Consider the following 6,839-nt stretch of genomic DNA (forward strand, 5'->3'; position numbering starts at 1 on the left):
AGCCAAATCTATCTAAGAACCTCCAAATCCAAATCCGGATATACGCCTAAGTCCAAAATCACCATACAAACCTATTGAAACCATCAAAATATGAATCCAAGGCCGTTTGCACTCAGACCTTGTTTAACTCGTACAACTTAAACTCCCAAAATGAGATTATGTGTCTCAATTTACTCCATAACCTTCTCGAAAATAATCCCAACCATCCCCGCAAATAACAAACATCACATACACATACGAGAAACAACAAGTAGAGAAATAGGGCTAAAATATACAGCATGACCGGCCGGGTCGTTACAAATATGTGGGCCACAGAAATCTCCTAAATATCAAAACTAAGCTATCATGCCTTCATAAATAATCATAAACCTAGGCATAATGTCTAACATTAATAAGAGAGTGAACGAAGTCACATACACCAAACAGATCATAAATCAAGATGAACACATAATCAAAATAAGGCATAAAATATCTCAATTCTACCCCGGTCATAATGTAAACTTGGTAAGTATATATACGCTTGCTACCGCGTATATACACCACCCCCAATATCTTAAACATATAACAATCAAGTCAAATCCTAGGGATTTCCCTCTAACAAGGTTAGCCAAGAGACTTACATCCATCTGGTACCCAAATATCAACCAAAAATCGCCAAATCGTTAAAATCAAACTCCAAACGGCTTGAGTCTAGTCAAATACAATATAATAACGTCAACAAAGCCATAGAAATCAATTTCAAATAATAATTTTCGAATCTTTAATCAAATATCCAAAAGTAAACAAAAGGCAATCGGGCTCACACGGTCAAAACCCAAGTCAAGAGGTAGATTTCGATTATCTATAACTCCAAAGTCTAAATATATGATTAGATTCCAAAATTGAGTCCAAATTGCTACTCAAATTTTCAAAATACACCCTCTCAAGTTATAGATAAAAATCCCAAATTTAACTTTAAAATCCATATTTTAGATGTATAAATCCATGAAAAATCAAGATATAAAGTTAAATACATGTAAAAATTCCTTACCTCTAAAGTCTAGGGTTCAAAACATGAAAAAATAGGCAAAATCCCAAAATAAGTCACTTAAGTGGTCTGCCCAGGCATTCCCTTCGTGATCGTGGTCCAAAGCTTCGCTATCACAAAGCACAAATCTGTTGCTGCGCAAAATTACACTATGCGATCGCGTCTGGCCCTTCACGAAAGCCAATCAACTGCTACTCAGGCACCGACCCTATGCGAACGGGGTCACTCCGATACGATTGCCATGCACCTGCCTATTCCTCTACGCGAATGCAATCCTTGAGTTCTGAACGCGATGAACAAACCACCTGTCAGCCTCCTCTTATCCGCGATCACGAGACTCCCTCCATGATTGCGAAGAATTAACCTGTACCAGAAAACTAGCAGTTCCTAAAGAAAGGAAAATGGTCTGAAACCACCTCGGGTGACACCCGAGCCTCCCAAGACCCTATGCAGTCATACCAAAAAGCACATATACCTAATTAAAACATATCTAAGGGCTCGAAATACGACGAACAACATCAAAACCAAGAATCGATAATGAAAAATTCTTCTCTTAAGTTCAAGAACTTACAACGTCCAACTAAGTGTTTGATTTAAGCCTAACCAATCTGGATTACATCCAGACTTCACACACAAGTTTCAAATGACAAAGCAAACATATTCCAAGCTCTGAAATAACAATCCAAATTTGATATCATCAAAGTCAACTCCCGGTTAAATTTAAGAACTTTCCGAACTTCAAATTACCAATTGTCAGCAAATAAGGCCAAAACCCTCTAGGAACCTCCAAATCCAATTTTGAATATACGCCTAAGTCTAAAATTACCATACGAACCTATTGGAATCATAAATTTACCAGTCGAGGTCGTTTATATAAAAGTCAAACTTTGGTTAGCTATTACAACTTAAGCTTCCAAAATAAGACTAAGTGTCTTAATTCACTCTCAAACCTTTTCGAAGCCAAACCAACCATCCCGCAAGTCATAAAACTAAATAACATACGGGGAGCACCAAATAGGGGGAATGTGATTCAAATACACAAAATGACCGACCGGGTCGTTACAAGAACCATAGTACTTTCTTTTATATGTTTATACACTTTATATAATTTAGTAACTGGAATATTCCACAAATGGAATACTATTTTGTTTACGCTACTAACCCATTGAGATAATTTTGCTTTGTTTTTCAACGAAGCAAGGGAAAGAAAAGTCTCAAGGTGAAATTTGTCGCTAGATAATGGTTAACTGACCTTAAAGGAAGCTACGTTTAAATTCTAAAGTTTAGACTTTGAAAAATGTACTTCAGGCACATAAGATATGGAGTTCAATAAAAGAAGGGCCTGAAGTTTGGTCTTGTCAAGGCCACAACTTCAGTAAAAGATGTCCGAAGTTAGCCTTAAAAAGCAAGTCCAAACGTCAGACAAAATATCCGTCCGAAGTTTGACCTTGACTAGGCCATACTTCAGGCAAAAAATGTCTAAAGTTTGAACTTAGACATGAGTTTTGGCTATTTCAGCGTGTCTAAATTGTATTCTGAAGTGGGTAATTTTGCAAGTTTTTATGCAATATGAATATTATTTCAATGATGGCCCCAAAATAGAATATATCTTAGGGGTTTGCATTCGAATCGGTTTATCGATAAATCGAATCGATTATTTGTTATCGAAATCGAAATCGAAAAAATTGAAACCTTATTGAAACGATAACGATAAGCATATGTACAAATCGATAATCGATAAGTAATTATCGATAAGGGTCAAAATCGAATCGATAAATCGAATGCACACCCCTAGACTGTAGACACTTGTTAAATAAGTAATTACCTATTTGTGTAGATTAATATAACATACAGAATGTATATATATTCCGCTACTATTTTGAAAGCGGTTATACAATATTATTTTCCCTAATCTATACCCTTTCCTTTAACCTAAGTCCCTTACCCTATTATTTCCTCTACCACATTTAAGGAATGATCATATTTAAAGATCAAGGGAATGAAGTTCAAATTAATGGAAAACAGAATTAGCCGTGATGATGTGTTTTGTTTTGTTTTGTTTTTTTTATATCGTTGGAGTGTTGGTGGCATACATTTGATCCCTTACTTTAGTTTTGTTGCATGTGCTTGTTGACATAATTTTTATATTATAAATGGTGTTCGTCTTATTTTAGCTTCTTTTTGTCCATATTAGTTAGGCGCGTTTATAGCGATATACTTTCCGTGGAATCCCGCAAATTTTCTTATTGGTGTAATCGATAACCGAATCGATAAGCCCCAAAATCGATAAATCAAAATCGAAAAAATCGAAACCTTATTGAAACGATAACGATAAGCATATGTACAAATCGATAATCGATAAGTAATTATCGATAAGGGTCAAAATCGAATCGATAAATCGAATGCACACCCCTAATATATCTGCACTTACCCCAGAGTTTGCAGTAAAGACCATCTCACCGAGCCTAAGAGAAGTATTGGTATGGACCTGATGGACCACTAGGAGGCTGGTTCAGTTAGATGGGCCCTAAAGCCCAAAATAGATTTGGAATGCATCGAAATTGTTCTCTCGTATTGACCCAAAAAAAATTGTTCTCCTTTTTATGTTTTTATCTTTTCCATTTTTTCTTGTTCTCCTCATTGTTTAACCAAAAAATAGATTCTTAGTCAAAGCTAAAAATTAAAAGAATCGGGTTACTGATAATCGAATAAATAAATAAATAAATAAATTTTAGAATAGCCTAATATGAAAGCTGGTAAATCAGAGTGTATTTCAATAGTCACTTGTCCCTCCAATGATTACATATTGCTCCTTTTATAGGTCCTTTTGGGAATCTTTAGAAATGCACGTTATGCCTAAGTCATAATGAGACTATTATGAGTGATTAATGACATTAAATACTACGTTACATAATCATTACATTGAATGTATATATTCCTTAACGGTTCCAGCATTTAATACCCTTTAAATGCCGTATTTGCATCGTTTTCTTTAGCCAGGTTCATTCTTCTCATTGCTCGTATGTAAATAAACTTAAACGGGAACGGGGCGTTGAGCCTCTCGTCTCGTGCCTCTTTTTACCCGTATCTGTTTGTAACTCTTGAACCGTGGCAAATCACAACTCATTATCCGTTCCACGTGTCAGGACACGTCATCATGTATATATGAATACAAATTTTTCCCAATACAGATAGTCCCCCCCACTTTCCATTTATTCATTAGTTCGAATATTTGGGAAGTGGAATTCATTAAAGGAGAATTTTTGTCACCATTAATGCTCTGACAGAGTTGACGCTTCAATTGTCACTTCCTTTTAATGCACTAGACACGTGTCATTCTTTATTGGTCGTACTATTTGCAGCACTTTTTTAGGCTTTCTTTTCGGCTTCACTTTTCACGAAGTATCAGTTATCATTATTATGGTTCTCCCATCATCGCACTTTTTCTCTTTGCCAGTTTTCCATTAGTATAAATATAACTTCTCTTCTTGTCTTGTTTCACATAAAGCGTATTAAACACTCTAATCTTTCGAAATCTCCTTATTATTTTCTGCTCCACTTCAGCCCTCTCTGCCATGGCTTCATCAAATCCTAACCCTAAGAGAACCCCCATTCTGGATAGCTTTCCCAATGCTCCGATTAGACACAGAAGAGGGGGTAGACTCCGTAGCCTTGGATCTGTTCGTGGTAGTACGTCAACTCCTTCTTCTAGCTCTGGTCCCTCTTCTGGGAATAGGGGTTCACATTCTCAAAGGAGTTCTTCTCGTAATAAAGAATCTTTTGAGCCACTTCGTGAGCCTTTGGTTGAGGAAATAATCCCCTCTGAAATTTCCTTTCATCATGATAGAGAGTCTCTCAGAACTCAAGTTGCTTCTTTAGATCACGCTGATCCCTTTCCTACTCAAATCACAGAAGTTTTAGCTCCCATAGTTCGTAAGTACTGTCATTGGAGTGACGATTTCCCAATTATCATACCTAACTCAAATCAAAGGATCACATCTTACTTAATAGGATTCTCTTTTGTTTACACATACCCCTTTACTCTAGGGTTTAAACCGGCCATTGACCCGATCATTCTAGATTTTTGTCGTTTTTTCGATGTATGTTTGGGTCAAATTGGTCCGATTGTGTGGAGAGTTGTCGCCTGTTTGAGGCACCTTGCTAACATGGCAGACGTTGAATTCACTTTACCCCATCTAATTCATCTTTACTCCCCTAGGCTTTTTCGAAATGGCGTGTTTGGTTTAGCAGCCAGGAGTAAGAGGGTCTTAGTGAGTCCCGAGGATGACAAAAGACCGTGGCTGGTATGCCCGGTTTGTTGCTGCTCCCATTGCTGGTTTAGTGGGTGAAAAGAATATTCGCTTCCCTGAGAAGTGAATTTTGCACGTAAGTGTTAAATTCTTCTCATGCCTTTTTATTCCTAGGGCTTATTTTTCTTAATCTTGCTTCTTTTTCTTTTCAGCAACCATGGGTGTTGTGAAATTTGTGCCCAACTTCCGTGGCTGGGTAAAAAGTTACTGAAGATTGCCCCAATGGAGGGTAGATCATGGAAAACTCTTTCCAACCGTTATGGTTGGAAAGTAAAAACTCATGGTAAGGATTTCTATTTTTACCTTATCTATTTAAGTATTTTTGTTGTTCTAACTTCCAACCTTCTTTCTATCAGGTTTTGCCATTCGAGGAATTACTCCAGAGGCCATCTTGGCGTCCCGTGACTCCTTAAGTGCTCGCACCTCTTCAGATCAAGATATATTCTTGGGATCTTCAGTTCAAGATACATTCTTGGAATCTGTAAAGAGAAAATCCGCTGAAGAAGATGATTCTAAAGAAGAAGACGAGGGTTCTCTGGTGTCAAGACCAAGAGTCAGGAGACGTATCGTCTCTAAAAATGAGGCCGATGTCTCCCCTAACTTATCTCTTTCCGAACCTGTTATTACTCCGGTGATCATCCCTGATGATGATATTTCTCCTCCTCCTGACACTCATGAATCTATAAATCAGCTCTTTATCAGTGGTTTTGATAGTGGATCTTTAGGACCAATTCTAAATGAACTTCCTTTGTCTTCTTTTACCTCTTCCGTTCCTATGATTGCTTCTTTACCTTCATCAACTACTACTTCCGTACCTTCCTCCATTATTTTTACCCCTTCCACTGCTCCTTCTTCAGTAAGTCCTCCCCCCATTGTCCACCGTACAGAAGTGGGCTCTTCGAGTAGGAGTTCTGCTATTAGGAGCGTGATCATCGAGGTTCCTGCCAACAACAGTCTTTTAAGAAAGTCCGGGCAAGCTGATACTTGGCTCGAGCCTCTGATTGGCCCCATTGAGAAGGCTAAACTTGAAAGCCATAGTAATATAACCCTCATGAATGATATAGTTCATGCGACTTTGAAGGTATTTTCTAGTCTTTTATTTTATTAAGACTTTTGACTTCGGGAGTCCTAACCTTGCCTCCTTTTTTTTTGTTTGTGTAGGCCAATATTATCGGTACTGAACTAATGACCCGAATCCCTCTTTTGGAAAAACTGGCTCGTGACTTGGAAAAGACTGCTCATGATGCAGAAGAAGCTGCCCGTGGTTCTCAATTGGAGGCAAACAACTGGAAGGGCCAGTTTGAAAGTGTACAAATCGATATGGAGAACTTGGAAGAGAGGAAAAATACCTTGGAGAAAGAAGTTCAAACACTAACCTCCGAGCTGGCAATGATTAAAGCTATTTCAAGCCAAACTGAGAAGGAAAAAAGACGCCTTGAATCTTCCTTTTCAGAACAGTTGTCCAAGGTCAACGAGGAAAATAGGGCTCTAAAGACTTTGCT

This window comes from Nicotiana attenuata, unplaced genomic scaffold (genome assembly GCF_001879085.1).
Source record: "Nicotiana attenuata strain UT unplaced genomic scaffold, NIATTr2, whole genome shotgun sequence".
Taxonomy (NCBI): Eukaryota; Viridiplantae; Streptophyta; class Magnoliopsida; order Solanales; family Solanaceae; genus Nicotiana; species Nicotiana attenuata.